The 8555-nt window shown below is 40.8% G+C and overlaps 4 non-coding genes across 4 annotated transcripts; all 4 read right to left on the bottom strand.

Moving 5' to 3' along the window:
- Window positions 1–383: 383 nt before the first annotated feature.
- trnan-guu (transfer RNA asparagine (anticodon GUU)) lies at window positions 384–457 on the bottom strand. Its single transcript has one exon. It is a non-coding gene; the product is annotated as a tRNA-Asn (tRNA).
- Window positions 458–683: 226 nt separating this feature from the next.
- trnak-cuu (transfer RNA lysine (anticodon CUU)) lies at window positions 684–756 on the bottom strand. The gene has a single exon. It is a non-coding gene; the product is annotated as a tRNA-Lys (tRNA).
- A 952-nt stretch (window positions 757–1708) lies between these two features.
- On the bottom strand, window positions 1709–1782 carry trnan-guu (transfer RNA asparagine (anticodon GUU)). The gene has a single exon. It is a non-coding gene; the product is annotated as a tRNA-Asn (tRNA).
- Window positions 1783–2007: 225 nt separating this feature from the next.
- trnak-cuu (transfer RNA lysine (anticodon CUU)) lies at window positions 2008–2080 on the bottom strand. Its single transcript has one exon. It is a non-coding gene; the product is annotated as a tRNA-Lys (tRNA).
- Between the last annotated feature and the right edge of the window lie 6475 nt (window positions 2081–8555).

The raw sequence follows: 8555 nt of genomic DNA, 5'->3' as shown, positions 1-8555 counted from the left end.
AATATTCAAAGTCTCCTGCGAAACCTCTGGCTCGTGGCAGATGACAGGAACCTTGTCGTGCAGTGTGAGCGCCACAACACTTCAGTTACTCTCACAGTCCTGTAGCGTGAGCATGCCCTAGAGCAATAACCTCTTTCAGTAACGGTTACAACTGGGTTTCGGCTTGGACTTGTTCCTTTTGGTGGCACCAAGGTACTTCTTTACACAGTTTTTTAAATTCCGGGTCTTTGAGCTTTAATACTCTGATCATACATTCCTGTAAATAAATCCTTCAAAAACTCAGTGAAGTGGCACAAGTGAAGAAGAAGAACCTATTGTCTTTCAGATGGCTACAAGGCTGACATGGCCCTGTGGCGCTCTGCGTGTCATTGAAAAGCTCCCAACGTCCCTGGGTGGGCTCGAACCACCAACCTTTCGGTTAACAGCCGAACGCGCTAACCGATTGCGCCACAGAGACGGACGACAGCGTGACGTGGGATGGTGGGAGACACATCAGAGGGCTCTTGTCAGCGGGCGAAACGGATAACGCGAAGACTGGAGACACAACCGTGTACACAGGAGAGCATGGGAAACCTCTTTTGCAACAGAAACGCAAAGACGCCTTGGTCAGGATTTTTCTGAAGTTCCCACGACATGGAACCCAGGGCTGCAAAGAAGAGCTCCAACGAGAGAAGCAGCTGACACGCCCAACGTGGGGCTCGAACCCACGACCCTGAGATTAAGAGTCTCATGCTCTACCGATTGAGCTAGCCGGGCTGCGGTTGCATGTTTCTGTATCTGATCTCAAGGTGTCCTCTTCTCGATGGAAAAGCAAAAAGCAGATGCCTTGCATGTTGCACAAGTGAAGGCAAGCTCGATCTACGTGGCCACTGGACGGAGCGCGCTATCGCAGGCAGAATATTCAAGGTCTGCTGCGAGACCTCTGGCTCGTGGCAGATGACAGGAATCTTGTCATGCAGTGTGAGCGCCACACCACTTCAGTTACTCTCACGGCCCTGTAGCGCGAGCTTGCCCTGAGACAATAACCTCTTTCAGACCACTTTCAGTCACAGTTACAACTGGGTTTCGGCTTGGACGTGTTCCTTTTGGTGGCACCAAGGTACTTCTTTACACAGTTTTTTAAATTCCAGTCTTTTAACTTTAATACTCTGATCAGACAGTCCTTTAAATTAATCCTTCAAAATCCCAGTGCAGTGGCACAAGTGAAAGAGCCCAGTCACAAGGTGACCCCTTCTCGATGGAACAGCAAAAAGCAGATGCCTTGCATGTTGCACAAGTTAAGGCAAGCTCGGTGGCCACCGGACGGAGCGCGCTATCGCAGGCAGAATATTCAAAGTCTCCTGCGAAACCTCTGGCTCGTGGCAGATGACAGGAACCTTGTCGTGCAGTGTGAGCGCCACAACACTTCAGTTACTCTCACAATCCTGTAGCGTGAGCATGCCCTAGAGCAATAACCTCTTTCAGTCACGGTTACAACTGGGTTTCGGCTTGGACTTGTTCCTTTTGGTGGCACCAAGGTACTTCTTTACACAGTTTTTTAAATTCCGGGTCTTTGAGCTTTAATACTCTGATCATACATTCCTGTAAATAAATCCTTCAAAAACCCAGTGAAGTGGCACAAGTGAAGAAGAAGAACCTATTGTCTTTCAGATGGCTACAAGGCTGACATGGCCCTGTGGCGCTCTGCGTGTCATTGAAAAGCTCCCAATGTCCCTGGGTGGGCTCGAACCACCAACCTTTCGGTTAACAGCCGAACGCGCTAACCGATTGCCCCACAGAGACGGACGGCAGCGTGACGTGGGATGGTGGGAGACACATCAGAGGGCTCTTGTCAGCGGGCGAAACGGATAAGGATAACGCGAAGACACAACCGTGTACACAGGAGAGCATGGGAAACCTCTTTTGCAACAGAAACGCAAAGACGCCTTGGTCAGGATTTTTCTGAAGTTCCCACCACCTGGAACCCAGGGCTGCAAAGAAGAGCTCCAACGAGAGAAGCAGCTGACACGCCCAACGTGGGGCTCGAACCCACGACCCTGAGATTAAGAGTCTCATGCTCTACCGACTGAGCTAGCCGGGCTGCAGTTGCATGTTTCTGTATCTGATCTCAAGGTGTCCTCTTCTCGATGGAAAAGCAGCGCCACAACACTTCAGTTACTCTCACAGTCCTGTAGCGTGAGCATGCCCTAGAGCAATAACCTCTTTCAGTCACGGTTACAACTTGGTTTTCGGCTTGGACTTGTTACTTTTGATGGCACCAAGGTACTTTTTTACGCAGTTTTTTATTATTATCCACCAGGTGCAACTTATACAACCCAGAAGTAGCGCCCCACATGAAAGAGAAAGAACTCTGTGTATGTTTTAAAGATCGCTCTGCATCTGATCTCTAACAAAAGCCCTTCGCAAAAATGGAATTATCTCAGCTTTTTGCTCAAAATTGGGTGTTTTTGAAGAAACCTACCCATGTTTGAGAAGTGATAACAAGAGAACTCATGAAGGTAGGATGAAAGTTTTTTTGTTTTTTTTTTAAAGCAGAGGGTCTATTCTTTCATCTGATATATTGTTTGTTTATATATTTAAAGAAGAACATTTTCTGGAAGGCATTAAACTTTTGTGAAAATCATGAAAAATGCTGGCGCTGGCTGGCAACTTTTTTTTAAAACGCTGGCAGGTAAAGAGTTAATTGTGGCTACGTACAGACAATGCATAAAACACTTTAAAGAAATACAATGTTAACTTTGCTTACATGATGAAATAGCATACATCTTACAAATGATTTTGTCAAAAACCACATGTAACCAAATTAAAGTTTATTTGGGCTAGAAGTGGGCCACACATAGCCTGGATATATCAAGTCTATACTGAAACAAGACGTTGAAATGATGGCTATTGCTTGCTGCGGTGTGTCTAACAGCGAATCCGTGAGAATTGAGAGCCATGCTACATTAAATTTGCCCTATACAATAGCCTACTCATCTGGATTGAAGCAGCGTTTTGACATCGACAACCTAAATGCAAAGTGCATTTTACCTCAAACTTGCAACTAAGTTATTAAAATTTCTAAAGTAGCAATTGCTTCTCGGGTTGACATTAACACCCTGACAAAATTATATTTAGAATTATATATTTTATACCACTTTTTAATGTTTGTGTGATTGTGTAAAGGTGTTCACGAGATCAGGGGAGGACTGGGACCAAAAAGTGGCCCTGGACTTTTTCACTCAAAGTGGCCCACCACACCCTTCTCACAACACAGCATACTGGCCCAACATAAATGCTACTTATACTTTTTAGGAAATCAAATTCATTATTATATAATTCATTTGAACTATTTGCCAATAAAATCTTACCAACCATGTCATATAACAAGGTTTAACCTGAGGCTTTGACTCTGTTCTGTTTTTGTGTCAGATCTGAGGGTAAAGATCTCACAAGTTTTATAAATCATTATCGAGAAGAAATTAATTTACTGAAAGCTACCAGAAAAGTGGACTTGCTAACATGAGAAGGAAACAAAGGTCTATTTATGGATACACTGTTTTTGGATATACTGACCAAAATCAAAACTATTTTTGTCTAAACAAATGAAACATACTCACAAAATCTCTTTTAAAGAAAACACAAAAACGAGCTAAAAGCAGTATTTGTAAATACATCCATAATATACACACATTTATACTTTATTCTATACTGTATGCTATAAACATCTGTTATTTCTATTTGCTTGACTGACGGGAGCACATCTACAGTGAGTTGGGACTTTAAGGGAGCATATGTACAGTGAGCGATGACAGTTAAAAGCAGCACACAAAGTGAGTGGGGATGTTAATTGGAGCAGTGAGCAGGGGCGGTAAAAGGGACAATGTGTAGTTTCTTAAGTATTGTATTAGGCAAAATCAATGTCTTTATTCATAAATATGACATCATTGGTGTCAAATTACCTCTGCCGATGATCTGACTTTTCTTTGTAAGCTTAATTTCTTATCTTTATTAACATTGAATGGGTAAGTCCAAGGAGGCTTCCATGTCATTTCGGCATATTGAAAAACTATAATAGCAGAGAGGGACAAAAAGCACTAGCATACCGCAACGTGTTTTCGTTCAGAACACGTGAACCAGCTGAAACTGACAAGGAGATCAGTGATTACATAACGGCTACCGTAGTTGCAACACGCCTTTGGAAAAGCGAGGCGCTAGAGCACTATTGTTTGAATGCAAAATACAATTTCACCAGTAGATGGAGGAAAATCCTACTTAATGTCCCTTTAATGGGAGAACATGTACAGTGAGCGGGGGCAGTTAAACGGAGCACGAGTTCTGTGAGTGGGGAGTTTAAGGGAACACATGTACAGTGAGTGGGGACGGTTAAAGGAGCACATGTACAGTGAGCGGGGCAGTTTAAGTTAGCATGCATACAGAGGCGTGTTTACCCACCACGCAAACCACGCAATTGCATGGGGCCCCACGGGCTTGGGGGGCCCCCTACTGGCCACAAGGTGTGCGAAAGTATGTTACGTTTATTCAGACCCAAATCTAAGGTACGGATGAAGCATGCACGAGCACGATATGTGCGAGTCTGTACGCAGAATAATATATGCGCGCATCCTTGTGAGGGCACATATAGGCTACTTCATGAGCGAAACTCTACGGGAAAACGCACCTCTGCTCAGCGCTCACAAATGCAGCCACACAAGTGCTGGAATGAGCGCTCCCTCGACTCTCTCTGCTCTCGTAACTGCACAACATTCACTCTATGGTCAAGTTTACTTTAAAGACTTTGGGCTTCACACCTGTGATTGGTGACACGCATTTTTTGTTCCACGCTCGTACAGGTATAAACATGATAAAGACACCACGCAGGGGTTTTAATCATGTCGAAAATAGATCAATCATATTCTGTATCTCATTATTGTCATCAAATCTCATCTTTAATGTTTGTCTAGTCTATATGCTTGTTGTATCTCACAGTAAGTTTGGTTTTACAATATGAACATGAGAGTTATGTGATTCCCATCCATAAATTCAAGCAATAACCAACTTACAATGTTGTTTGCTGGTGTTTGTAAGTTCAGCTTGTTAGATCAGTCTGAATCATAATCTAAAGCTTCGTCTTTTTCCTCATTTAGTTTTTTTAGTAAGATGTCAGACATTGAAGTTGCAGTATTAATTACATTGTTTAAAATACATCCTGTAAGACATTTGCGAGCAAAAAATATATCTGAGAGGGGCGTGAAACATTTTTTTAAACCAAGAATTTTTGTCATACCAAACTGTAACAATTTAGTGTTATTTTAAGCAGTGTAAAACAAAATAAATCCGCTTTATATATATCTCACTTAATTCTATATACTGAATATTATTGTTGTGCAATTCAAATGAAAAACCTTGGGCAATGCTGGGGCATGGGGGGCCCGGTTCTTGGACTTTGCTTAGGGCCCCCAAAATGGTAAACACGCCACTGCATACAGTGAGCGGGGGTAGTTAGGGAGCACATGTACAGTGAGCGGGGGCAGTTAAAGGGAGCACAAGTCCAGTGAGTCTGAAAGTGAGAGCTCATTAATCAACACGCTGCATGCAGTCAAACACACCTAAACACACCAAATCATACTGATGTATCTTGTGGATTTCTGTGGGTGCTCTACAATAGAGGGTATGCACGTGACGTCACCTTCGGCGAAAGTGCCAGCGGTTACGCCCACTGAGTGGCAAAAGAGAGAGTGGCGGCATTTGAGTACAGTGTGAAATCCGCAGAAACACAGAGAAAATGCGTCTAAATGGAAACCGATGTTGTGCAATAGACTGTACTAGCACATTAACAAGAATCCGTAGCTATCGTTTTACAGACTGCAAAAAAACATCGAAAGGAGAAGTAAATAGATCGTTCATGCTAACGTCCACAGACCACAGGTGGTTTGACAAGTTGCTAGGGTCACTATCAAGCGGAGTTTATCAAGCATATTATACATTTTTTTATTCTATAACATTTCATATACAAGTTTTTGTTTTACATTTAATATTTAAGTACATTAACATACTTTTACTCAAGTAAAAGTACACAATTTTAATGTAATTAGGTATTAAATAAATTTTAATATGCAATATTAAAGAATGCACAGTATGATTCTAAGCTTTAGAATGTAGTGAAGTAACATTTTTCCCAAGACAAATACCTTAATAAAGCACAGATGTTTGGAAAATGTAACTTACTCCTATTACATTTTAAAAAACTCAACTTTTTGTTGACTTTTTGTTACTAATGTAACTAAGTATTGTCCACCTCTGCTATTAAGTCCAACTAAATTCAATTTAAGCTGATAATAGTCAGTTTTACTGGCATTTTCGCAGCACCCGCAATATATATATATATATATATATATATATATATATATATATATATATATTAAGAGTAACACTAGGGGGTAATATTGAGTAACAGTTAGCTAAATGCCTCATAAGAAAGTCACACTGCTTCACAATGTTTAGTAGTTTTACAAGTGATGTATCCTCGAAAATCATGTACCGTATATAATCTTCATATTAACATTTATTGTGTAGCATATATAATTAAATACGAATTTAGTGTGTCTCTGTTATGTTTAACTGTCGAGATTTATACAAATGCCGCGTCGGCGATCCAAGGCCTTTTATGCGGTGGGCACTTGAGTTTTGGAGGAGGTGATGGGAGCTACGCGAGGAAGCGCAGCCGAAAAATGCTTTTAGCAGTAGCACGGTCAGTGTCGTCTTTTCAGCACAAGCGGGGATGTTTGTGCATGGACTTGATCCTGTTTTGGATCAAAATACATGATAATGGATGATAATGGATTGTTCGAGTTTTTTGGAGGAGGTGATGAGAAGCAGAAGCAGACAGACGCAGATAGCACAGGTAAGTCAGGTCGATTCAGATGAAATATTTTCGGGTGGATTCGTTCCCTGTTTATGTGTTATATGCTATTTGAGTGGGTGATACATTTTTATAAGACATGTTTTAGATAATATCTATATGCACAAAAGTACTAGGACATCCACACCACCTTTTAATATAGATGTTTTGCTACGTTCATTTCTGTGGGTACAAATCTTGATTCTGTAATATATAATGATATTTTAGGGAGTTTAGCAAAAACTATTCCAACATGACAATCCTTCCGTGTTTAAGGTAATAATAATATTAGTATAATGAAATAATACTTTTACTGAGAAATTTGCAGCTGGGGGAATACATGTTAATTCTTTCTGTCATAATGTATCATAAAAACGTCTCTCATGCATATAAGGTATAGTCCTAGTAATGAAGACACACACAACTTAAATAGTGTTTCATTGTGTTTGCTAAATTTACTGATTCTGAAGAAAAGAATAAACTTTATGTGCCACTGGAAAGTCCTCTCTTGCGTAGCAGTGGCTAGATATAGTAATACATTAAAAACTAACACAACTTATTTTTGTGATGCCTTATTTTCTCTCTAGGATATCATAAAAGCCTAAAGCAAGAAATCCCTGAAGTCATTGATCAAGTAAGTGTTAAACTCAAACTTTTTTATTATTATTAATTAACAGTATTATTAAAAATGATTATTAAATTAACAGAACTTAAACTAATTAAATATTGAGTGTGTCTGTGAGTGTGTGTTTCTGTTTGTTTTAATCAGGATTCCTTAGTGGAGAATGGGTATTGTATTGAGGCTGTAAGAATAGGATAGAACAAAACACATGTAGAACAAAATTATTCAATCTATGTAAAGTGTCTAAGCTACCACAAACAAGGCAACATATTTTCCTGATATGCGATTAATAGGATGAACATGTACACTCACTGATATTTTGACCAAAGACAAGCAAGAAAAATACCTAATGAATATGAAGCCATTGCAGGTGGTTGGACTTCTATAGGAGCAAAGGTCAGACCAAGCTCTTGCATGGAAACGATCATAATGTTTGGTAGGGGTCTGCTTGTTGTAGCCCTAGATGTTTGATGATTTTGCTGGCTCATCTTTGCCCTTTTTGTTTGGCTTTTACTCCCTAGATGTCCATCTCCGGAGAGTACTGTTTTTCTTTTTGCCTTGGCTGCAATTCTTAACCTTAGCCTGATGTATCTGTTGCTTTTTTTGTACATCATAGCATGAAGGAAGCTTGCTGTCCAAATGGCTGGCTTCCTTCTCCAGCAAATCAATAGCATTTGGGAGTGCCTTGATGGAGGCACTGGTCTTCACTCTGAACATCATCTCAAGTTGCTGCACTACATCAAAGGCATCTTGAGATGGCCGACAAAGCACACCTGGTTTGAACTCCTTTAGCTTCAGCAACATGCTGTGTTCTCCTTGAGGACTGTAACCATTGTGTTTTATTGCACTTTGACATTCATTACAAATGTTGGATTGTTTGATTACTTTGTGAACAATGTAGCCCGTAAAATGGTAGAGAGCACAAGTTTCAGTTTTTGTAAGCTCAGGAGCATCTCCATGTTCCATCAGCTCCTCCAATCTCATGCCAGGACTGGAATCTTCTGCCTTGGGATCCAGGAAGTCTGCCAAAAGTATGCTGTCATCCTCCTGATA

The sequence above is a fragment of the Misgurnus anguillicaudatus genome, chromosome 24 (genome assembly GCF_027580225.2).
Source record: "Misgurnus anguillicaudatus chromosome 24, ASM2758022v2, whole genome shotgun sequence".
Taxonomy (NCBI): domain Eukaryota; kingdom Metazoa; phylum Chordata; class Actinopteri; order Cypriniformes; family Cobitidae; genus Misgurnus; species Misgurnus anguillicaudatus.
This window is presented reverse-complemented; position numbering and strand designations above follow the sequence as displayed.